At 44.0% G+C, this 25,829-nt stretch overlaps 7 non-coding genes across 7 annotated transcripts; all 7 read left to right on the top strand.

The window, feature by feature from the left end:
* Nucleotides 1–2,886: 2,886 nt before the first annotated feature.
* On the top strand, nucleotides 2,887–2,959 carry trnav-aac (transfer RNA valine (anticodon AAC)). Its single transcript has one exon. It is a non-coding gene; the product is annotated as a tRNA-Val (tRNA).
* Nucleotides 2,960–6,365: 3,406 nt separating this feature from the next.
* trnav-aac (transfer RNA valine (anticodon AAC)) lies at nucleotides 6,366–6,438 on the top strand. The gene has a single exon. It is a non-coding gene; the product is annotated as a tRNA-Val (tRNA).
* A 3,406-nt stretch (nucleotides 6,439–9,844) lies between these two features.
* Nucleotides 9,845–9,917, top strand: trnav-aac (transfer RNA valine (anticodon AAC)). The gene has a single exon. It is a non-coding gene; the product is annotated as a tRNA-Val (tRNA).
* A 3,405-nt stretch (nucleotides 9,918–13,322) lies between these two features.
* Nucleotides 13,323–13,395, top strand: trnav-aac (transfer RNA valine (anticodon AAC)). Its single transcript has one exon. It is a non-coding gene; the product is annotated as a tRNA-Val (tRNA).
* A 3,406-nt stretch (nucleotides 13,396–16,801) lies between these two features.
* trnav-aac (transfer RNA valine (anticodon AAC)) lies at nucleotides 16,802–16,874 on the top strand. The gene has a single exon. It is a non-coding gene; the product is annotated as a tRNA-Val (tRNA).
* A 3,406-nt stretch (nucleotides 16,875–20,280) lies between these two features.
* On the top strand, nucleotides 20,281–20,353 carry trnav-aac (transfer RNA valine (anticodon AAC)). Its single transcript has one exon. It is a non-coding gene; the product is annotated as a tRNA-Val (tRNA).
* Nucleotides 20,354–23,759: 3,406 nt separating this feature from the next.
* On the top strand, nucleotides 23,760–23,832 carry trnav-aac (transfer RNA valine (anticodon AAC)). The gene has a single exon. It is a non-coding gene; the product is annotated as a tRNA-Val (tRNA).
* Nucleotides 23,833–25,829: the final 1,997 nt, after the last annotated feature.

Genomic DNA, 25,829 nt, shown 5'->3' with positions numbered 1-25,829 from the left:
GAACACCCAAGTGACTGAAACTTTCTTTGAGTTGCAATGATGAATCTCCGGTGGAAACAAGTTGGGGGAAATTGCTCCTCCTGAACATTTCTTCTTGGGTAAAAGGGGCAAAAATCCTTTTCAATTTAACCACTGCTGCAGCAGATTATTGGTGTCTTAAGCACCTTGATAACCCAGCTCTTAACATGCAGCCGCAATTATGACAAGGGGTGAAGGTTCATGACACGCAGAGGGGAAAAAGTTATTTAAGTTATGACAGTCGCTCACAGATTTATTAGCGTTTTGTTCAGTCAGTAACAGAGACATACCTGGATTTATTGATGCAGATTAACATAACTATTCAGCGTCACGCAGAGCCGCTCGGAGTACTTTGCCTCCCTTAAAGACGGACACAGCTGATTCTGTAACTGAAGCTAAGGAAACAGGCAGACCTGCCAAATTATTATTTTATTTTGTTCTTCATTCGGCAAGTAACAGGAACACTAACAAGGTGGCGTTGAAAATGAGATGCACTGCGGCTCCGCTCAATATCAAAGCGCTCCTTCATATTGAACCGAGGAAGAATATACATGAATAAAAGCAAAATACTGTGGATGCTGGAAATCTGAAATAAAAACAAGAAATTCTGGAAATACTCAGCACGACTGGCAGCATCTGTGGAGACAGAAGCAGAGTTAACATTTCGGCTCAGTGACCCTTCTTCAGAACTGGCAAATATTAGAAATGTCAAAGGTTAGAAGCAAGTAAAGCGGGGGTGGAGCAAGAGATAACAAAGGAGAAGGTGTAGATTGGACAAGGCCACAGAATAGCTGACCAGAAGGTCATGGAGCAAAGGCAAACAATATGTTAATGGTGTGTTGAAAGACAAAGCATTAGTACAGAGAGGACTGTTAATGGACTGAAAATTGAACAGCAGCAAGTACAAACAGGAAAAAAAACAGTGGGTAAGCAAACTGAACAAACTAAGATGAAATAAAATAAACATACAAAAAAATGTAAAAAATGTAAAAATGAAAAATAACAAAAAATGAAAGTAAAATGGGGGCCCCGTCATGCTCTGGAATTATTGAACTCAATATTCAGTCCGGCACGCTCTCGTGTGCAGTGGTTCACACCGCAGCCTCACAGCTCCAGCGACCCGCTTTCAATTCTGGGCACTGCCTGCGTGGTGTTTGCAAGTTCTCCCTGTGTCTGCGTGGGATTCCTCTGGGTGCTCCGGTTTCCTCCCACATGCCAAAGACTGGCTGCTTGATAGGTTAATTGGCCATTATAAATTGCCCCTCGTATAGGGAGGTGGCAGGGAAATATAGGGAAGGTGGGGATGTGGTAGGAATATGGAATTCGTGTCGGATTAGTATAAATGGGTGGTCGATGGTCAGCACAGACTCGGTGGGCCGAAGGGCCTGTTTCACTGCTGTATCACCAAACTAAACTAATCGGTCAACGGGATGCTGTTTTTCGAGCTTGTGTTGATGTTCACTGGAACACTGAGGCAATCCCAGGATAGAGATGTGAGCATGAGAGCAGTGGGCAGTCTTGAAATGGCAAGCAACCGGAAGCTCAGGGTCCCGCTTGCGGACTGAGCCGACGTATTCCGCAAAGCGGTCACCCAGTCTGCGTTTGGTCTCCCCAATAAACATGAATATACATGAATTGGATTTAGGCGCCAGTATGTTGCAAAACAAGAAGAAAGAAAAGCACAAATGCCATTAACTCTGACTTTGCAAATGATTCACTGAAAAATTCTTTCATTTGCTGGAAAAGATGACTATTGTGCATCTGAAAATGGGCACCATGGAATTGTGTTGCATACTGACCTGTTTTCCTATATTTGCCTGTCATCTATGCAATTCAATTTGTGTTGGATATTGCTGAGAATCTCATTTCAAGATGAGGGCACAGATATTATTATAATCCTACTGAAAGCATAAACCTGGAACAAATACTGTGTTACATGGATTGCAACGTTTCGAGGGCTGTGCAGCTAAGGTGAGGAAGACAGGAATGATGTGTTTGATGATTGCGTGGAATGCATTGCAAACTTGGGTTACGTTGCTTGATTTCATTCTACACCTTGAAATTCAGAAACAAGTGAGGCACCAGGTGGAAACCAACAGCTGTCTCTGTGGAAGAGGGGACATGGCTTCCTAATCTAACCATTTGAACTCTGCAAACATTCTGCTGGATCTGAACTGCCCTGTATACCAAGGCCAATTTGTATACTATATAGATTGGCATGCCCAGACTATGCAGAGGACTCCAGGTGGGGTCCAACCAGGACATTATATAGCTGCAGTGAAGCTTCGCCCCCATTATATAACTGCCTCTGTTACGCATTCTACTGCGAGGGTAATCACATTGTATGTAGCAACTCAGCAAAATAAGGACTCATTTGATCAAAATAAAGAGTTTAAAAACACAAATATGTGTCAGTGCAATCAGTAAATAATGAGAAATGAAATCCAGAAGTTGGCAAGAATCCCAAGTGGATGTCTTGGTGTGGTTGGGGAAGGGAATCTTTGTCAATGATGGCACACTGTGCATTAACACTGCAGCAGCTGCTGCACCTCTTACAAACTTAGTTTCTTAAGGGAGAGTTTTAAAAAAAGGGAATTGGATAATTGCATGAAAGGAGAGGCAAAGAAAAGCAGAGCTAAGGAAGTGGGCCCAAGTGGCAAGTCTTTGAAAAAACTGGCAATGGTACGATGGCCTGAATGGACTGGCGATGTGTTGTGCACTGCTGATCGTCCATGGCTGGGTCAATACCTCTGCAGCCTTGCGAAATGTCACAGTGGAATTGCATTTCAATGAAACAAGCACCACAAATCGATTAAGACTGTATAGTTTAACAATACTTGCAGCTTCCTCAGCGCTGTAACGTGTTGAGTTTCTGTAGTGTAGTGGTGATCACGTTTGCCTAACACGCAAAAGGTCCCCAGTTCGAAACTGGGCAGAAACATTTTCAAAACGAACCCAAACTTCTTCGCAAGAAATATGCAATCATTGACATTCCCCATGAACACAACACAATTTCTCAAAGCCCTCTTTCTCTTGCACATTGTGTGCACAATGCCTTGCACTCGCTCCTCTTTCTAGTCCTGATGCTGCAGAAAGTTCCGCAAAACCGAGCAGTGACACTTTATTTGGCTCAGATGAGAATAGAAACCTGCAACACGAGCTTGCTAAGTAACAGCGAATCTTAGTCTCATTTCAGACGAGGCAAAAGCACATCAGCAATTCACTTTCACCAGCTCCACAGTCGTTGAGACAGGGGCACGCTGCAATATTTTGACCCGCACTGTCCAATTACTCGCTGTCAGCAGCAAGTGGCGTCTGCTGCCTCAATCAACAGGTTACTGGCCATCTCGGGGAGGTAAAATAGCACAACCCGGGCCAAATCTCCCCATCAACCAAGCACCGGCTCAGCAAAACGTAGGCACATGATATCCGGGTCACTGAACCTCCGAGCAGCTCTTACAGAACACCCAAGTGACTGAAACTTTCTTTGAGTTGCAATGATGAATCTCCGGTGGAAACAAGTTGGGGGAAATTGCTCCTCCTGAACATTTCTTCTTGGGTAAAAGGGGCAAAAATCCTTTTCAATTTAACCACTGCTGCAGCAGATTATTGGTGTCTTAAGCACCTTGATAACCCAGCTCTTAACATGCAGCCGCAATTATGACAAGGGGTGAAGGTTCATGACACGCAGAGGGGAAAAAGTTATTTAAGTTATGACAGTCGCTCACAGATTTATTAGCGTTTTGTTCAGTCAGTAACAGAGACATACCTGGATTTATTGATGCAGATTAACATAACTATTCAGCGTCACGCAGAGCCGCTAGGAGTACTTTGCCTCCCTTAAAGACGGACACAGCTGATTCTGTAACTGAAGCTAAGGAAACAGGCAGACCTGCCAAATTATTATTTTATTTTGTTCTTCATTCGGCAAGTAACAGGAACACTAACAAGGTGGCGTTGAAAATGAGATGCACTGCGGCTCCGCTCAATATCAAAGCGCTCCTTCATATTGAACCGAGGAAGAATATACATGAATAAAAGCAAAATACTGTGGATGCTGGAAATCTGAAATAAAAACAAGAAATTCTGGAAATACTCAGCACGACTGGCAGCATCTGTGGAGACAGAAGCAGAGTTAACATTTCGGCTCAGTGACCCTTCTTCAGAACTGGCAAATATTAGAAATGTCAAAGGTTAGAAGCAAGTAAAGCGGGGGTGGAGCAAGAGATAACAAAGGAGAAGGTGTAGATTGGACAAGGCCACAGAATAGCTGACCAGAAGGTCATGGAGCAAAGGCAAACAATATGTTAATGGTGTGTTGAAAGACAAAGCATTAGTACAGAGAGGACTGTTAATGGACTGAAAATTGAACAGCACCAAGTACAAACAGGAAAAAAAACAGTGGGTAAGCAAACTGAACAAACTAAGATGAAATAAAATAAACATACAAAAAAATGTAAAAAATGTAAAAATGAAAAATAACAAAAAATGAAAGTAAAATGGGGGCCCCGTCATGCTCTGGAATTATTGAACTCAATATTCAGTCCGGCACGCTCTCGTGTGCAGTGGTTCACACCGCAGCCTCACAGCTCCAGCGACCCGCTTTCAATTCTGGGCACTGCCTGCGTGGTGTTTGCAAGTTCTCCCTGTGTCTGCGTGGGATTCCTCTGGGTGCTCCGGTTTCCTCCCACATGCCAAAGACTGGCTGCTTGATAGGTTAATTGGCCATTATAAATTGCCCCTCGTATAGGGAGGTGGCAGGGAAATATAGGGAAGGTGGGGATGTGGTAGGAATATGGAATTCGTGTCGGATTAGTATAAATGGGTGGTCGATGGTCAGCACAGACTCGGTGGGCCGAAGGGCCTGTTTCACTGCTGTATCACCAAACTAAACTAATCGGTCAACGGGATGCTGTTTTTCGAGCTTGTGTTGATGTTCACTGGAACACTGAGGCAATCCCAGGATAGAGATGTGAGCATGAGAGCAGTGGGCAGTCTTGAAATGGCAAGCAACCGGAAGCTCAGGGTCCTGCTTGCGGACTGAGCCGACGTATTCCGCAAAGCGGTCACCCAGTCTGCGTTTGGTCTCCCCAATAAACATGAATATACATGAATTGGATTTAGGCGCCAGTATGTTGCAAAACAAGAAGAAAGAAAAGCACAAATGCCATTAACTCTGACTTTGCAAATGATTCACTGAAAAATTCTTTCATTTGCTGGAAAAGATGACTATTGTGCATCTGAAAATGGGCACCATGGAATTGTGTTGCATACTGACCTGTTTTCCTATATTTGCCTGTCATCTATGCAATTCAATTTGTGTTGGATATTGCTGAGAATCTCATTTCAAGATGAGGGCACAGATATTATTATAATCCTACTGAAAGCATAAACCTGGAACAAATACTGTGTTACATGGATTGCAACGTTTCGAGGGCTGTGCAGCTAAGGTGAGGAAGACAGGAATGATGTGTTTGATGATTGCGTGGAATGCATTGCAAACTTGGGTTACGTTGCTTGATTTCATTCTACACCTTGAAATTCAGAAACAAGTGAGGCACCAGGTGGAAACCAACAGCTGTCTCTGTGGAAGAGGGGACATGGCTTCCTAATCTAACCATTTGAACTCTGCAAACATTCTGCTGGATCTGAACTGCCCTGTATACCAAGGCCAATTTGTATACTATATAGATTGGCATGCCCAGACTATGCAGAGGACTCCAGGTGGGGTCCAACCAGGACATTATATAGCTGCAGTGAAGCTTCGCCCCCATTATATAACTGCCTCTGTTACGCATTCTACTGCGAGGGTAATCACATTGTATGTAGCAACTCAGCAAAATAAGGACTCATTTGATCAAAATAAAGAGTTTAAAAACACAAATATGTGTCAGTGCAATCAGTAAATAATGAGAAATGAAATCCAGAAGTTGGCAAGAATCCCAAGTGGATGTCTTGGTGTGGTTGGGGAAGGGAATCTTTGTCAATGATGGCACACTGTGCATTAACACTGCAGCAGCTGCTGCACCTCTTACAAACTTAGTTTCTTAAGGGAGAGTTTTAAAAAAAGGGAATTGGATAATTGCATGAAAGGAGAGGCAAAGAAAAGCAGAGCTAAGGAAGTGGGCCCAAGTGGCAAGTCTTTGAAAAAACTGGCAATGGTACGATGGCCTGAATGGACTGGCGATGTGTTGTGCACTGCTGATCGTCCATGGCTGGGTCAATACCTCTGCAGCCTTGCGAAATGTCACAGTGGAATTGCATTTCAATGAAACAAGCACCACAAATCGATTAAGACTGTATAGTTTAACAATACTTGCAGCTTCCTCAGCGCTGCAACGTGTTGAGTTTCTGTAGTGTAGTGGTGATCACGTTTGCCTAACACGCAAAAGGTCCCCAGTTCGAAACTGGGCAGAAACATTTTCAAAACGAACCCAAACTTCTTCGCAAGAAATATGCAATCATTGACATTCCCCATGAACACAACACAATTTCTCAAAGCCCTCTTTCTCTTGCACATTGTGTGCACAATGCCTTGCACTCGCTCCTCTTTCTAGTCCTGATGCTGCAGAAAGTTCCGCAAAACCGAGCAGTGACACTTTATTTGGCTCAGATGAGAATAGAAACCTGCAACACGAGCTTGCTAAGTAACAGCGAATCTTAGTCTCATTTCAGACGAGGCAAAAGCACATCAGCAATTCACTTTCACCAGCTCCACAGTCGTTGAGACAGGGGCACGCTGCAATATTTTGACCCGCACTGTCCAATTACTCGCTGTCAGCAGCAAGTGGCGTCTGCTGCCTCAATCAACAGGTTACTGGCCATCTCGGGGAGGTAAAATAGCACAACCCGGGCCAAATCTCCCCATCAACCAAGCACCGGCTCAGCAAAACGTAGGCACATGATATCCGGGTCACTGAACCTCCGAGCAGCTCTTACAGAACACCCAAGTGACTGAAACTTTCTTTGAGTTGCAATGATGAATCTCCGGTGGAAACAAGTTGGGGGAAATTGCTCCTCCTGAACATTTCTTCTTGGGTAAAAGGGGCAAAAATCCTTTTCAATTTAACCACTGCTGCAGCAGATTCTTGGTGTCTTAAGCACCTTGATAACCCAGCTCTTAACATGCAGCCGCAATTATGACAAGGGGTGAAGGTTCATGACACGCAGAGGGGAAAAAGTTATTTAAGTTATGACAGTCGCTCACAGATTTATTAGCGTTTTGTTCAGTCAGTAACAGAGACATACCTGGATTTATTGATGCAGATTAACATAACTATTCAGCGTCACGCAGAGCCGCTAGGAGTACTTTGCCTCCCTTAAAGACGGACACAGCTGATTCTGTAACTGAAGCTAAGGAAACAGGCAGACCTGCCAAATTATTATTTTATTTTGTTCTTCATTCGGCAAGTAACAGGAACACTAACAAGGTGGCGTTGAAAATGAGATGCACTGCGGCTCCGCTCAATATCAAAGCGCTCCTTCATATTGAACCGAGGAAGAATATACATGAATAAAAGCAAAATACTGTGGATGCTGGAAATCTGAAATAAAAACAAGAAATTCTGGAAATACTCAGCACGACTGGCAGCATCTGTGGAGACAGAAGCAGAGTTAACATTTCGGCTCAGTGACCCTTCTTCAGAACTGGCAAATATTAGAAATGTCAAAGGTTAGAAGCAAGTAAAGCGGGGGTGGAGCAAGAGATAACAAAGGAGAAGGTGTAGATTGGACAAGGCCACAGAATAGCTGACCAGAAGGTCATGGAGCAAAGGCAAACAATATGTTAATGGTGTGTTGAAAGACAAAGCATTAGTACAGAGAGGACTGTTAATGGACTGAAAATTGAACAGCAGCAAGTACAAACAGGAAAAAAAACAGTGGGTAAGCAAACTGAACAAACTAAGATGAAATAAAATAAACATACAAAAAAATGTAAAAAATGTAAAAATGAAAAATAACAAAAAATGAAAGTAAAATGGGGGCCCCGTCATGCTCTGGAATTATTGAACTCAATATTCAGTCCGGCACGCTCTCGTGTGCAGTGGTTCACACCGCAGCCTCACAGCTCCAGCGACCCGCTTTCAATTCTGGGCACTGCCTGCGTGGTGTTTGCAAGTTCTCCCTGTGTCTGCGTGGGATTCCTCTGGGTGCTCCGGTTTCCTCCCACATGCCAAAGACTGGCTGCTTGATAGGTTAATTGGCCATTATAAATTGCCCCTCGTATAGGGAGGTGGCAGGGAAATATAGGGAAGGTGGGGATGTGGTAGGAATATGGAATTCGTGTCGGATTAGTATAAATGGGTGGTCGATGGTCAGCACAGACTCGGTGGGCCGAAGGGCCTGTTTCACTGCTGTATCACCAAACTAAACTAATCGGTCAACGGGATGCTGTTTTTCGAGCTTGTGTTGATGTTCACTGGAACACTGAGGCAATCCCAGGATAGAGATGTGAGCATGAGAGCAGTGGGCAGTCTTGAAATGGCAAGCAACCGGAAGCTCAGGGTCCTGCTTGCGGACTGAGCCGACGTATTCCGCAAAGCGGTCACCCAGTCTGCGTTTGGTCTCCCCAATAAACATGAATATACATGAATTGGATTTAGGCGCCAGTATGTTGCAAAACAAGAAGAAAGAAAAGCACAAATGCCATTAACTCTGACTTTGCAAATGATTCACTGAAAAATTCTTTCATTTGCTGGAAAAGATGACTATTGTGCATCTGAAAATGGGCACCATGGAATTGTGTTGCATACTGACCTGTTTTCCTATATTTGCCTGTCATCTATGCAATTCAATTTGTGTTGGATATTGCTGAGAATCTCATTTCAAGATGAGGGCACAGATATTATTATAATCCTACTGAAAGCATAAACCTGGAACAAATACTGTGTTACATGGATTGCAACGTTTCGAGGGCTGTGCAGCTAAGGTGAGGAAGACAGGAATGATGTGTTTGATGATTGCGTGGAATGCATTGCAAACTTGGGTTACGTTGCTTGATTTCATTCTACACCTTGAAATTCAGAAACAAGTGAGGCACCAGGTGGAAACCAACAGCTGTCTCTGTGGAAGAGGGGACATGGCTTCCTAATCTAACCATTTGAACTCTGCAAACATTCTGCTGGATCTGAACTGCCCTGTATACCAAGGCCAATTTGTATACTATATAGATTGGCATGCCCAGACTATGCAGAGGACTCCAGGTGGGGTCCAACCAGGACATTATATAGCTGCAGTGAAGCTTCGCCCCCATTATATAACTGCCTCTGTTACGCATTCTACTGCGAGGGTAATCACATTGTATGTAGCAACTCAGCAAAATAAGGACTCATTTGATCAAAATAAAGAGTTTAAAAACACAAATATGTGTCAGTGCAATCAGTAAATAATGAGAAATGAAATCCAGAAGTTGGCAAGAATCCCAAGTGGATGTCTTGGTGTGGTTGGGGAAGGGAATCTTTGTCAATGATGGCACACTGTGCATTAACACTGCAGCAGCTGCTGCACCTCTTACAAACTTAGTTTCTTAAGGGAGAGTTTTAAAAAAAGGGAATTGGATAATTGCATGAAAGGAGAGGCAAAGAAAAGCAGAGCTAAGGAAGTGGGCCCAAGTGGCAAGTCTTTGAAAAAACTGGCAATGGTACGATGGCCTGAATGGACTGGCGATGTGTTGTGCACTGCTGATCGTCCATGGCTGGGTCAATACCTCTGCAGCCTTGCGAAATGTCACAGTGGAATTGCATTTCAATGAAACAAGCACCACAAATCGATTAAGACTGTATAGTTTAACAATACTTGCAGCTTCCTCAGCGCTGTAACGTGTTGAGTTTCTGTAGTGTAGTGGTGATCACGTTTGCCTAACACGCAAAAGGTCCCCAGTTCGAAACTGGGCAGAAACATTTTCAAAACGAACCCAAACTTCTTCGCAAGAAATATGCAATCATTGACATTCCCCATGAACACAACACAATTTCTCAAAGCCCTCTTTCTCTTGCACATTGTGTGCACAATGCCTTGCACTCGCTCCTCTTTCTAGTCCTGATGCTGCAGAAAGTTCCGCAAAACCGAGCAGTGACACTTTATTTGGCTCAGATGAGAATAGAAACCTGCAACACGAGCTTGCTAAGTAACAGCGAATCTTAGTCTCATTTCAGACGAGGCAAAAGCACATCAGCAATTCACTTTCACCAGCTCCACAGTCGTTGAGACAGGGGCACGCTGCAATATTTTGACCCGCACTGTCCAATTACTCGCTGTCAGCAGCAAGTGGCGTCTGCTGCCTCAATCAACAGGTTACTGGCCATCTCGGGGAGGTAAAATAGCACAACCCGGGCCAAATCTCCCCATCAACCAAGCACCGGCTCAGCAAAACGTAGGCACATGATATCCGGGTCACTGAACCTCCGAGCAGCTCTTACAGAACACCCAAGTGACTGAAACTTTCTTTGAGTTGCAATGATGAATCTCCGGTGGAAACAAGTTGGGGGAAATTGCTCCTCCTGAACATTTCCTCTTGGGTAAAAGGGGCAAAAATCCTTTTCAATTTAACCACTGCTGCAGCAGATTCTTGGTGTCTTAAGCACCTTGATAACCCAGCTCTTAACATGCAGCCGCAATTATGACAAGGGGTGAAGGTTCATGACACGCAGAGGGGAAAAAGTTATTTAAGTTATGACAGTCGCTCACAGATTTATTAGCGTTTTGTTCAGTCAGTAACAGAGACATACCTGGATTTATTGATGCAGATTAACATAACTATTCAGCGTCACGCAGAGCCGCTAGGAGTACTTTGCCTCCCTTAAAGACGGACACGGCTGATTCTGTAACTGAAGCTAAGGAAACAGGCAGACCTGCCAAATTATTATTTTATTTTGTTCTTCATTCGGCAAGTAACAGGAACACTAACAAGGTGGCGTTAAAATGAGATGCACTGCGGCTCCGCTCAATATCAAAGCGCTCCTTCATATTGAACCGAGGAAGAATATACATGAATAAAAGCAAAATACTGTGGATGCTGGAAATCTGAAATAAAAACAAGAAATTCTGGAAATACTCAGCACGACTGGCAGCATCTGTGGAGACAGAAGCAGAGTTAACATTTCGGCTCAGTGACCCTTCTTCAGAACTGGCAAATATTAGAAATGTCAAAGGTTAGAAGCAAGTAAAGCGGGGGTGGAGCAAGAGATAACAAAGGAGAAGGTGTAGATTGGACAAGGCCACAGAATAGCTGACCAGAAGGTCATGGAGCAAAGGCAAACAATATGTTAATGGTGTGTTGAAAGACAAAGCATTAGTACAGAGAGGACTGTTAATGGACTGAAAATTGAACAGCAGCAAGTACAAACAGGAAAAAAAACAGTGGGTAAGCAAACTGAACAAACTAAGATGAAATAAAATAAACATACAAAAAAATGTAAAAAATGTAAAAATGAAAAATAACAAAAAATGAAAGTAAAATGGGGGCCCCGTCATGCTCTGGAATTATTGAACTCAATATTCAGTCCGGCACGCTCTCGTGTGCAGTGGTTCACACCGCAGCCTCACAGCTCCAGCGACCCGCTTTCAATTCTGGGCACTGCCTGCGTGGTGTTTGCAAGTTCTCCCTGTGTCTGCGTGGGATTCCTCTGGGTGCTCCGGTTTCCTCCCACATGCCAAAGACTGGCTGCTTGATAGGTTAATTGGCCATTATAAATTGCCCCTCGTATAGGGAGGTGGTGGGGAAATATAGGGAAGGTGGGGATGTGGTAGGAATATGGAATTCGTGTCGGATTAGTATAAATGGGTGGTCGATGGTCAGCACAGACTCGGTGGGCCGAAGGGCCTGTTTCACTGCTGTATCACCAAACTAAACTAATCGGTCAACGGGATGCTGTTTTTCGAGCTTGTGTTGATGTTCACTGGAACACTGAGGCAATCCCAGGATAGAGATGTGAGCATGAGAGCAGTGGGCAGTCTTGAAATGGCAAGCAACCGGAAGCTCAGGGTCCTGCTTGCGGACTGAGCCGACGTATTCCGCAAAGCGGTCACCCAGTCTGCGTTTGGTCTCCCCAATAAACATGAATATACATGAATTGGATTTAGGCGCCAGTATGTTGCAAAACAAGAAGAAAGAAAAGCACAAATGCCATTAACTCTGACTTTGCAAATGATTCACTGAAAAATTCTTTCATTTGCTGGAAAAGATGACTATTGTGCATCTGAAAATGGGCACCATGGAATTGTGTTGCATACTGACCTGTTTTCCTATATTTGCCTGTCATCTATGCAATTCAATTTGTGTTGGATATTGCTGAGAATCTCATTTCAAGATGAGGGCACAGATATTATTATAATCCTACTGAAAGCCTAAACCTGGAACAAATACTGTGTTACATGGATTGCAACGTTTCGAGGGCTGTGCAGCTAAGGTGAGGAAGACAGGAATGATGTGTTTGATGATTGCGTGGAATGCATTGCAAACTTGGGTTACGTTGCTTGATTTCATTCTACACCTTGAAATTCAGAAACAAGTGAGGCACCAGGTGGAAACCAACAGCTGTCTCTGTGGAAGAGGGGACATGGCTTCCTAATCTAACCATTTGAACTCTGCAAACATTCTGCTGGATCTGAACTGCCCTGTATACCAAGGCCAATTTGTATACTATATAGATTGGCATGCCCAGACTATGCAGAGGACTCCAGGTGGGGTCCAACCAGGACATTATATAGCTGCAGTGAAGCTTCGCCCCCATTATATAACTGCCTCTGTTACGCATTCTACTGCGAGGGTAATCACATTGTATGTAGCAACTCAGCAAAATAAGGACTCATTTGATCAAAATAAAGAGTTTAAAAACACAAATATGTGTCAGTGCAATCAGTAAATAATGAGAAATGAAATCCAGAAGTTGGCAAGAATCCCAAGTGGATGTCTTGGTGTGGTTGGGGAAGGGAATCTTTGTCAATGATGGCACACTGTGCATTAACACTGCAGCAGCTGCTGCACCTCTTACAAACTTAGTTTCTTAAGGGAGAGTTTTAAAAAAAGGGAATTGGATAATTGCATGAAAGGAGAGGCAAAGAAAAGCAGAGCTAAGGAAGTGGGCCCAAGTGGCAAGTCTTTGAAAAAACTGGCAATGGTACGATGGCCTGAATGGACTGGCGATGTGTTGTGCACTGCTGATCGTCCATGGCTGGGTCAATACCTCTGCAGCCTTGCGAAATGTCACAGTGGAATTGCATTTCAATGAAACAAGCACCACAAATCGATTAAGACTGTATAGTTTAACAATACTTGCAGCTTCCTCAGCGCTGTAACGTGTTGAGTTTCTGTAGTGTAGTGGTGATCACGTTTGCCTAACACGCAAAAGGTCCCCAGTTCGAAACTGGGCAGAAACATTTTCAAAACGAACCCAAACTTCTTCGCAAGAAATATGCAATCATTGACATTCCCCATGAACACAACACAATTTCTCAAAGCCCTCTTTCTCTTGCACATTGTGTGCACAATGCCTTGCACTCGCTCCTCTTTCTAGTCCTGATGCTGCAGAAAGTTCCGCAAAACCGAGCAGTGACACTTTATTTGGCTCAGATGAGAATAGAAACCTGCAACACGAGCTTGCTAAGTAACAGCGAATCTTAGTCTCATTTCAGACGAGGCAAAAGCACATCAGCAATTCACTTTCACCAGCTCCACAGTCGTTGAGACAGGGGCACGCTGCAATATTTTGACCCGCACTGTCCAATTACTCGCTGTCAGCAGCAAGTGGCGTCTGCTGCCTCAATCAACAGGTTACTGGCCATCTCGGGGAGGTAAAATAGCACAACCCGGGCCAAATCTCCCCATCAACCAAGCACCGGCTCAGCAAAACGTAGGCACATGATATCCGGGTCACTGAACCTCCGAGCAGCTCTTACAGAACACCCAAGTGACTGAAACTTTCTTTGAGTTGCAATGATGAATCTCCGGTGGAAACAAGTTGGGGGAAATTGCTCCTCCTGAACATTTCTTCTTGGGTAAAAGGGGCAAAAATCCTTTTCAATTTAACCACTGCTGCAGCAGATTATTGGTGTCTTAAGCACCTTGATAACCCAGCTCTTAACATGCAGCCGCAATTATGACAAGGGGTGAAGGTTCATGACACGCAGAGGGGAAAAAGTTATTTAAGTTATGACAGTCGCTCACAGATTTATTAGCGTTTTGTTCAGTCAGTAACAGAGACATACCTGGATTTATTGATGCAGATTAACATAACTATTCAGCGTCACGCAGAGCCGCTAGGAGTACTTTGCCTCCCTTAAAGACGGACACAGCTGATTCTGTAACTGAAGCTAAGGAAACAGGCAGACCTGCCAAATTATTATTTTATTTTGTTCTTCATTCGGCAAGTAACAGGAACACTAACAAGGTGGCGTTGAAAATGAGATGCACTGCGGCTCCGCTCAATATCAAAGCGCTCCTTCATATTGAACCGAGGAAGAATATACATGAATAAAAGCAAAATACTGTGGATGCTGGAAATCTGAAATAAAAACAAGAAATTCTGGAAATACTCAGCACGACTGGCAGCATCTGTGGAGACAGAAGCAGAGTTAACATTTCGGCTCAGTGACCCTTCTTCAGAACTGGCAAATATTAGAAATGTCAAAGGTTAGAAGCAAGTAAAGCGGGGGTGGAGCAAGAGATAACAAAGGAGAAGGTGTAGATTGGACAAGGCCACAGAATAGCTGACCAGAAGGTCATGGAGCAAAGGCAAACAATATGTTAATGGTGTGTTGAAAGACAAAGCATTAGTACAGAGAGGACTGTTAATGGACTGAAAATTGAACAGCACCAAGTACAAACAGGAAAAAAAACAGTGGGTAAGCAAACTGAACAAACTAAGATGAAATAAAATAAACATACAAAAAAATGTAAAAAATGTAAAAATGAAAAATAACAAAAAATGAAAGTAAAATGGGGGCCCCGTCATGCTCTGGAATTATTGAACTCAATATTCAGTCCGGCACGCTCTCGTGTGCAGTGGTTCACACCGCAGCCTCACAGCTCCAGCGACCCGCTTTCAATTCTGGGCACTGCCTGCGTGGTGTTTGCAAGTTCTCCCTGTGTCTGCGTGGGATTCCTCTGGGTGCTCCGGTTTCCTCCCACATGCCAAAGACTGGCTGCTTGATAGGTTAATTGGCCATTATAAATTGCCCCTCGTATAGGGAGGTGGCAGGGAAATATAGGGAAGGTGGGGATGTGGTAGGAATATGGAATTCGTGTCGGATTAGTATAAATGGGTGGTCGATGGTCAGCACAGACTCGGTGGGCCGAAGGGCCTGTTTCACTGCTGTATCACCAAACTAAACTAATCGGTCAACGGGATGCTGTTTTTCGAGCTTGTGTTGATGTTCACTGGAACACTGAGGCAATCCCAGGATAGAGATGTGAGCATGAGAGCAGTGGGCAGTCTTGAAATGGCAAGCAACCGGAAGCTCAGGGTCCTGCTTGCGGACTGAGCCGACGTATTCCGCAAAGCGGTCACCCAGTCTGCGTTTGGTCTCCCCAATAAACATGAATATACATGAATTGGATTTAGGCGCCAGTATGTTGCAAAACAAGAAGAAAGAAAAGCACAAATGCCATTAACTCTGACTTTGCAAATGATTCACTGAAAAATTCTTTCATTTGCTGGAAAAGATGACTATTGTGCATCTGAAAATGGGCACCATGGAATTGTGTTGCATACTGACCTGTTTTCCTATATTTGCCTGTCATCTATGCAATTCAATTTGTGTTGGATATTGCTGAGAATCTCATTTCAAGATGAGGGCACAGATATTATTATAATCCTACTGAAAGCATAAACCTGGAACAAATACTGTGTTACATGGATTGCAACGTTTCGAGGGCTGTGCAGCTAAGGTGAGGAAGACAGGAATGATGTGTTTGATGATTGCGTGGAATGCATTGCAAACTTGGGTTACGTTGCTTGATTTCATTCTACACCTTGAAATTCAGAAACAAGTGAGGCACCAGGTGGAAACCAACAGCTGTCTCTGTGGAAGAGGGGACATGGCTTCCTAATCTAACCATTTGAACTCTGCAAACATTCTGCTGGATCTGAACTGCCCTGTATACCAAGGCCAATTTGTATACTATATAGATTGGCATGCCCAGACTATGCAGAGGACTCCAGGTGGGGTCCAACCAGGACATTATATAGCTGCAGTGAAGCTTCGCCCCCATTATATAACTGCCTCTGTTACGCATTCTACTGCGAGGGTAATCACATTGTATGTAGCAACTCAGCAAAATAAGGACTCATTTGATCAAAATAAAGAGTTTAAAAACACAAATATGTGTCAGTGCAATCAGTAAATAATGAGAAATGAAATCCAGAAGTTGGCAAGAATCCCAAGTGGATGTCTTGGTGTGGTTGGGGAAGGGAATCTTTGTCAATGATGGCACACTGTGCATTAACACTGCAGCAGCTGCTGCACCTCTTACAAACTTAGTTTCTTAAGGGAGAGTTTTAAAAAAAGGGAATTGGATAATTGCATGAAAGGAGAGGCAAAGAAAAGCAGAGCTAAGGAAGTGGGCCCAAGTGGCAAGTCTTTGAAAAAACTGGCAATGGTACGATGGCCTGAATGGACTGGCGATGTGTTGTGCACTGCTGATCGTCCATGGCTGGGTCAATACCTCTGCAGCCTTGCGAAATGTCACAGTGGAATTGCATTTCAATGAAACAAGCACCACAAATCGATTAAGACTGTATAGTTTAACAATACTTGCAGCTTCCTCAGCGCTGCAACGTGTTGAGTTTCTGTAGTGTAGTGGTGATCACGTTTGCCTAACACGCAAAAGGTCCCCAGTTCGAAACTGGGCAGAAACATTTTCAAAACGAACCCAAACTTCTTCGCAAGAAATATGCAATCATTGACATTCCCCATGAACACAACACAATTTCTCAAAGCCCTCTTTCTCTTGCACATTGTGTGCACAATGCCTTGCACTCGCTCCTCTTTCTAGTCCTGATGCTGCAGAAAGTTCCGCAAAACCGAGCAGTGACACTTTATTTGGCTCAGATGAGAATAGAAACCTGCAACACGAGCTTGCTAAGTAACAGCGAATCTTAGTCTCATTTCAGACGAGGCAAAAGCACATCAGCAATTCACTTTCACCAGCTCCACAGTCGTTGAGACAGGGGCACGCTGCAATATTTTGACCCGCACTGTCCAATTACTCGCTGTCAGCAGCAAGTGGCGTCTGCTGCCTCAATCAACAGGTTACTGGCCATCTCGGGGAGGTAAAATAGCACAACCCGGGCCAAATCTCCCCATCAACCAAGCACCGGCTCAGCAAAACGTAGGCACATGATATCCGGGTCACTGAACCTCCGAGCAGCTCTTACAGAACACCCAAGTGACTGAAACTTTCTTTGAGTTGCAATGATGAATCTCCGGTGGAAACAAGTTGGGGGAAATTGCTCCTCCTGAACATTTCTTCTTGGGTAAAAGGGGCAAAAATCCTTTTCAATTTAACCACTGCTGCAGCAGATTCTTGGTGTCTTAAGCACCTTGATAACCCAGCTCTTAACATGCAGCCGCAATTATGACAAGGGGTGAAGGTTCATGACACGCAGAGGGGAAAAAGTTATTTAAGTTATGACAGTCGCTCACAGATTTATTAGCGTTTTGTTCAGTCAGTAACAGAGACATACCTGGATTTATTGATGCAGATTAACATAACTATTCAGCGTCACGCAGAGCCGCTAGGAGTACTTTGCCTCCCTTAAAGACGGACACAGCTGATTCTGTAACTGAAGCTAAGGAAACAGGCAGACCTGCCAAATTATTATTTTATTTTGTTCTTCATTCGGCAAGTAACAGGAACACTAACAAGGTGGCGTTGAAAATGAGATGCACTGCGGCTCCGCTCAATATCAAAGCGCTCCTTCATATTGAACCGAGGAAGAATATACATGAATAAAAGCAAAATACTGTGGATGCTGGAAATCTGAAATAAAAACAAGAAATTCTGGAAATACTCAGCACGACTGGCAGCATCTGTGGAGACAGAAGCAGAGTTAACATTTCGGCTCAGTGACCCTTCTTCAGAACTGGCAAATATTAGAAATGTCAAAGGTTAGAAGCAAGTAAAGCGGGGGTGGAGCAAGAGATAACAAAGGAGAAGGTGTAGATTGGACAAGGCCACAGAATAGCTGACCAGAAGGTCATGGAGCAAAGGCAAACAATATGTTAATGGTGTGTTGAAAGACAAAGCATTAGTACAGAGAGGACTGTTAATGGACTGAAAATTGAACAGCAGCAAGTACAAACAGGAAAAAAAACAGTGGGTAAGCAAACTGAACAAACTAAGATGAAATAAAATAAACATACAAAAAAATGTAAAAAATGTAAAAATGAAAAATAACAAAAAATGAAAGTAAAATGGGGGCCCCGTCATGCTCTGGAATTATTGAACTCAATATTCAGTCCGGCACGCTCTCGTGTGCAGTGGTTCACACCGCAGCCTCACAGCTCCAGCGACCCGCTTTCAATTCTGGGCACTGCCTGCGTGGTGTTTGCAAGTTCTCCCTGTGTCTGCGTGGGATTCCTCTGGGTGCTCCGGTTTCCTCCCACATGCCAAAGACTGGCTGCTTGATAGGTTAATTGGCCATTATAAATTGCCCCTCGTATAGGGAGGTGGCAGGGAAATATAGGGAAGGTGGGGATGTGGTAGGAATATGGAATTCGTGTCGGATTAGTATAAATGGGTGGTCGATGGTCAGCACAGACTCGGTGGGCCGAAGGGCCTGTTTCACTGCTGTATCACCAAACTAAACTAATCGGTCAACGGGATGCTGTTTTTCGAGCTTGTGTTGATGTTCACTGGAACACTGAGGCAATCCCAGGATAGAGATGTGAGCATGAGAGCAGTGGGCAGTCTTGAAATGGCAAGCAACCGGAAGCTCAGGGTCCTGCTTGCGGACTGAGCCGACGTATTCCGCAAAGCGGTCACCCAGTCTGCGTTTGGTCTCCCCAATAAACATGAATATACATGAATTGGATTTAGGCGCCAGTATGTTGCAAAACAAGAAGAAAGAAAAGCACAAATGCCATTAACTCTGACTTTGCAAATGATTCACTGAAAAATTCTTTCATTTGCTGGAAAAGATGACTATTGTGCATCTGAAAATGGGCACCATGGAATTGTGTTGCATACTGACCTGTTTTCCTATATTTGCCTGTCATCTATGCAATTCAATTTGTGTTGGATATTGCTGAGAATCTCATTTCAAGATGAGGGCACAGATATTATTATAATCCTACTGAAAGCATAAACCTGGAACAAATACTGTGTTACATGGATTGCAACGTTTCGAGGGCTGTGCAGCTAAGGTGAGGAAGACAGGAATGATGTGTTTGATGATTGCGTGGAATGCATTGCAAACTTGGGTTACGTTGCTTGATTTCATTCTACACCTTGAAATTCAGAAACAAGTGAGGCACCAGGTGGAAACCAACAGCTGTCTCTGTGGAAGAGGGGACATGGCTTCCTAATCTAACCATTTGAACTCTGCAAACATTCTGCTGGATCTGAACTGCCCTGTATACCAAGGCCAATTTGTATACTATATAGATTGGCATGCCCAGACTATGCAGAGGACTCCAGGTGGGGTCCAACCAGGACATTATATAGCTGCAGTGAAGCTTCGCCCCCATTATATAACTGCCTCTGTTACGCATTCTACTGCGAGGGTAATCACATTGTATGTAGCAACTCAGCAAAATAAGGACTCATTTGATCAAAATAAAGAGTTTAAAAACACAAATATGTGTCAGTGCAATCAGTAAATAATGAGAAATGAAATCCAGAAGTTGGCAAGAATCCCAAGTGGATGTCTTGGTGTGGTTGGGGAAGGGAATCTTTGTCAATGATGGCACACTGTGCATTAACACTGCAGCAGCTGCTGCACCTCTTACAAACTTAGTTTCTTAAGGGAGAGTTTTAAAAAAAGGGAATTGGATAATTGCATGAAAGGAGAGGCAAAGAAAAGCAGAGCTAAGGAAGTGGGCCCAAGTGGCAAGTCTTTGAAAAAACTGGCAATGGTACGATGGCCTGAATGGACTGGCGATGTGTTGTGCACTGCTGATCGTCCATGGCTGGGTCAATACCTCTGCAGCCTTGCGAAATGTCACAGTGGAATTGCATTTCAATGAAACAAGCACCACAAATCGATTAAGACTGTATAGTTTAACAATACTTGCAGCTTCCTCAGCGCTGTAACGTGTTGAGTTTCTGTAGTGTAGTGGTGATCACGTTTGCCTAACACGCAAAAGGTCCCCAGTTCGAAACTGGGCAGAAACATTTTCAAAACGAACCCAAACTTCTTCGCAAGAAATATGCAATCATTGACATTCCCCATGAACACAACACAATTTCTCAAAGCCCTCTTTCTCTTGCACATTGTGTGCACAATGCCTTGCACTCGCTCCTCTTTCTAGTCCTGATGCTGCAGAAAGTTCCGCAAAACCGAGCAGTGACACTTTATTTGGCTCAGATGAGAATAGAAACCTGCAACACGAGCTTGCTAAGTAACAGCGAATCTTAGTCTCATTTCAGACGAGGCAAAAGCACATCAGCAATTCACTTTCACCAGCTCCACAGTCGTTGAGACAGGGGCACGCTGCAATATTTTGACCCGCACTGTCCAATTACTCGCTGTCAGCAGCAAGTGGCGTCTGCTGCCTCAATCAACAGGTTACTGGCCATCTCGGGGAGGTAAAATAGCACAACCCGGGCCAAATCTCCCCATCAACCAAGCACCGGCTCAGCAAAACGTAGGCACATGATATCCGGGTCACTGAACCTCCGAGCAGCTCTTACAGAACACCCAAGTGACTGAAACTTTCTTTGAGTTGCAATGATGAATCTCCGGTGGAAACAAGTTGGGGGAAATTGCTCCTCCTGAACATTTCCTCTTGGGTAAAAGGGGCAAAAATCCTTTTCAATTTAACCACTGCTGCAGCAGATTCTTGGTGTCTTAAGCACCTTGATAACCCAGCTCTTAACATGCAGCCGCAATTATGACAAGGGGTGAAGGTTCATGACACGCAGAGGGGAAAAAGTTATTTAAGTTATGACAGTCGCTCACAGATTTATTAGCGTTTTGTTCAGTCAGTAACAGAGACATACCTGGATTTATTGATGCAGATTAACATAACTATTCAGCGTCACGCAGAGCCGCTAGGAGTACTTTGCCTCCCTTAAAGACGGACACGGCTGATTCTGTAACTGAAGCTAAGGAAACAGGCAGACCTGCCAAATTATTATTTTATTTTGTTCTTCATTCGGCAAGTAACAGGAACACTAACAAGGTGGCGTTAAAATGAGATGCACTGCGGCTCCGCTCAATATCAAAGCGCTCCTTCATATTGAACCGAGGAAGAATATACATGAATAAAAGCAAAATACTGTGGATGCTGGAAATCTGAAATAAAAACAAGAAATTCTGGAAATACTCAGCACGACTGGCAGCATCTGTGGAGACAGAAGCAGAGTTAACATTTCGGCTCAGTGACCCTTCTTCAGAACTGGCAAATATTAGAAATGTCAAAGGTTAGAAGCAAGTAAAGCGGGGGTGGAGCAAGAGATAACAAAGGAGAAGGTGTAGATTGGACAAGGCCACAGAATAGCTGACCAGAAGGTCATGGAGCAAAGGCAAACAATATGTTAATGGTGTGTTGAAAGACAAAGCATTAGTACAGAGAGGACTGTTAATGGACTGAAAATTGAACAGCAGCAAGTACAAACAGGAAAAAAAACAGTGGGTAAGCAAACTGAACAAACTAAGATGAAATAAAATAAACATACAAAAAAATGTAAAAAATGTAAAAATGAAAAATAACAAAAAATGAAAGTAAAATGGGGGCCCCGTCATGCTCTGGAATTATTGAACTCAATATTCAGTCCGGCACGCTCTCGTGTGCAGTGGTTCACACCGCAGCCTCACAGCTCCAGCGACCCGCTTTCAATTCTGGGCACTGCCTGCGTGGTGTTTGCAAGTTCTCCCTGTGTCTGCGTGGGATTCCTCTGGGTGCTCCGGTTTCCTCCCACATGCCAAAGACTGGCTGCTTGATAGGTTAATTGGCCATTATAAATTGCCCCTCGTATAGGGAGGTGGCAGGGAAATATAGGGAAGGTGGGGATGTGGTAGGAATATGGAATTCGTGTCGGATTAGTATAAATGGGTGGTCGATGGTCAGCACAGACTCGGTGGGCCGAAGGGCCTGTTTCACTGCTGTATCACCAAACTAAACTAATCGGTCAACGGGATGCTGTTTTTCGAGCTTGTGTTGATGTTCACTGGAACACTGAGGCAATCCCAGGATAGAGATGTGAGCATGAGAGCAGTGGGCAGTCTTGAAATGGCAAGCAACCGGAAGCTCAGGGTCCTGCTTGCGGACTGAGCCGACGTATTCCGCAAAGCGGTCACCCAGTCTGCGTTTGGTCTCCCCAATAAACATGAATATACATGAATTGGATTTAGGCGCCAGTATGTTGCAAAACAAGAAGAAAGAAAAGCACAAATGCCATTAACTCTGACTTTGCAAATGATTCACTGAAAAATTCTTTCATTTGCTGGAAAAGATGACTATTGTGCATCTGAAAATGGGCACCATGGAATTGTGTTGCATACTGACCTGTTTTCCTATATTTGCCTGTCATCTATGCAATTCAATTTGTGTTGGATATTGCTGAGAATCTCATTTCAAGATGAGGGCACAGATATTATTATAATCCTACTGAAAGCATAAACCTGGAACAAATACTGTGTTACATGGATTGCAACGTTTCGAGGGCTGTGCAGCTAAGGTGAGGAAGCACAGGAATGATGTGTTTGATGATTGCGTGGAATGCATTGCAAACTTGGGTTACGTTGCTTGATTTCATTCTACACCTTGAAATTCAGAAACAAGTGAGGCACCAGGTGGAAACCAACAGCTGTCTCTGTGGAAGAGGGGACATGGCTTCCTAATCTAACCATTTGAACTCTGCAAACATTCTGCTGGATCTGAACTGCCCTGTATACCAAGGCCAATTTGTATACTATATAGATTGGCATGCCCAGACTATGCAGAGGACTCCAGGTGGGGTCCAACCAGGACATTATATAGCTGCAGTGAAGCTTCGCCCCCATTATATAACTGCCTCTGTTACGCATTCTACTGCGAGGGTAATCACATTGTATGCAGCAACTCAGCAAAATAAGGACTCATTTGATCAAAATAAAGAGTTTAAAAACACAAATATGTGTCAGTGCAATCAGTAAATAATGAGAAATGAAATCCAGAAGTTGGCAAGAATCCCAAGTGGATGTCTTGGTGTGGTTGGGGAAGGGAATCTTTGTCAATGATGGCACACTGTGCATTAACACTGCAGCAGCTGCTGCACCTCTTACAAACTTAGTTTCTTAAGGGAGAGTTTTAAAAAAAGGGAATTGGATAATTGCATGAAAGGAGAGGCAAAGAAAAGCAGAGCTAAGGAAGTGGGCCCAAGTGGCAAGTCTTTGAAAAAACTGGCAATGGTACGATGGCCTGAATGGACTGGCGATGTGTTGTGCACTGCTGATCGTCCATGGCTGGGTCAATACCTCTGCAGCCTTGCGAAATGTCACAGTGGAATTGCATTTCAATGAAACAAGCACCACAAATCGATTAAGACTGTATAGTTTAACAATACTTGCAGCTTCCTCAGCGCTGCAACATGTTGAGTTTCTGTAGTGTAGTGGTGATCACGTTTGCCTAACGCGCAAAAGGTCCCCAGTTCGAAACTAGGCAGAAACATTTTCAAAACGAACCCAAACTTCTTCGCAAGAAATATGCAATCATTGACATTCCCCATGAACACAACACAATTTCTCAAAGCCCTCTTTCTCTTGCACATTGTGTGCACAATGCCTTGCACTCGCTCCTCTTTCTAGTCCTGATGCTGCAGAAAGTTCCGCAAAACCGAGCAGTGACACTTTATTTGGCTCAGATGAGAATAGAAACCTGCAACACGAGCTTGCTAAGTAACAGCGAATCTTAGTCTCATTTCAGACGAGGCAAAAGCACATCAGCAATTCACTTTCACCAGCTCCACAGTCGTTGAGACAGGGGCACGCTGCAATATTTTGACCCGCACTGTCCAATTACTCGCTGTCAGCAGCAAGTGGCGTCTGCTGCCTCAATCAACAGGTTACTGGCCATCTCGGGGAGGTAAAATAGCACAACCCGGGCCAAATCTCCCCATCAACCAACCACCGGCTCAGCAAAACGTAGGCACATGATATCCGGGTCACTGAACCTCCGAGCAGCTCTGACAGAACACCCAAGTGACTGAAACTTTCTTTGAGTTGCAATGATGAATCTCCATTGGAAACAAGTTGGGGGAAATTGCTCCTCCTGAACATTTCTTCTTGGGTAAAAGGGGCAAAAATCCTTTTCAATTTAACCACTGCTGCAGCAGATTCTTGGTGTCTTAAGCACCTTGATAACCCAGCTCTTAACATGCAGCCGCAATTATGACAAGGGGTGAAGGTTCATGACACGCAGAGGGGAAAAAGTTATTTAAGTTATGACAGTCGCTCACAGATTTATTAGCGTTTTGTTCAGTCAGTAACAGAGACATACCTGGATTTATTGATGCAGATTAGCATAACTATTCAGCGTCACGCAGAGCCGCTAGGAGTACTTTGCCTCCCTTAAAGACGGACACGGCTGATTCTGTAACTGAAGCTAAGGAAACAGGCAGACCTGCCAAATTATTATTTTATTTTGTTCTTCATTCGGCAAGTAACAGGAACACTAACAAGGTGGCGTTGAAAATGAGATGCACTGCGGCTCCGCTCAATATCAAAGCGCTCCTTCATATTGAACCGAGGAAGAATATACATGAATTAAAGCAAAATACTGTGGATGCTGGAAATCTGAAATAAAAACAAGAAATTCTGGAAATACTCAGCACGACTGGCAGCATCTGTGGAGACAGAAGCAGAGTTAACATTTCGGCTCAGTGACCCTTCTTCAGAACTGGCAAATATTAGAAATGTCAAAGGTTAGAAGCAAGTAAAGCGGGGGTGGAGCAAGAGATAACAAAGGAGAAGGTGTAGATTGGACAAGGCCACAGAATAGCTGACCAGAAGGTCATGGAGCAAAGGCAAACAATATGTTAATGGTGTGTTGAAAGACAAAGCATTAGTACAGAGAGGACTGTTAATGGACTGAAAATTGAACAGCAGCAAGTACAAACAGGAAAAAAAACAGTGGGTAAGCAAACTGAACAAACTAAGATGAAATAAAATAAACATACAAAAAAATGTAAAAAATGTAAAAATGAAAAATAACAAAAAATGAAAGTAAAATGGGGGCCCCGTCATGCTCTGGAATTATCGAACTCAATATTCAGTCCGGCACGCTCTCGTGTGCAGTGGTTCACACCGCAGCCTCACAGCTCCAGCGACCCGCTTTCAATTCTGGGCACTGCCTGCGTGGTGTTTGCAAGTTCTCCCTGTGTCTGCGTGGGATTCCTCTGGGTGCTCCGGTTTCCTCCCACATGCCAAAGACTGGCTGCTTGATAGGTTAATTGGCCATTATAAATTGCCCCTCGTATAGGGAGGTGTTAGGGAAATATAGGGAAGGTGGGGATGTGGTAGGAATATGGAATTCGTGTCGGATTAGTATAAATGGGTGGTCGATGGTCAGCACAGACTCGGTGGGCCGAAGGGCCTGTTTCACTGCTGTATCACCAAACTAAACTAATCGGTCAACGGGATGCTGTTTTTCGAGCTTGTGTTGATGTT

This window comes from Heterodontus francisci, chromosome 22, assembly GCF_036365525.1.
Source record: "Heterodontus francisci isolate sHetFra1 chromosome 22, sHetFra1.hap1, whole genome shotgun sequence".
Classification (NCBI taxonomy): domain Eukaryota; kingdom Metazoa; phylum Chordata; class Chondrichthyes; order Heterodontiformes; family Heterodontidae; genus Heterodontus; species Heterodontus francisci.
Note: the sequence above shows the minus strand (reverse complement) of the source record. Positions and strands in the feature narration are given on the sequence as shown.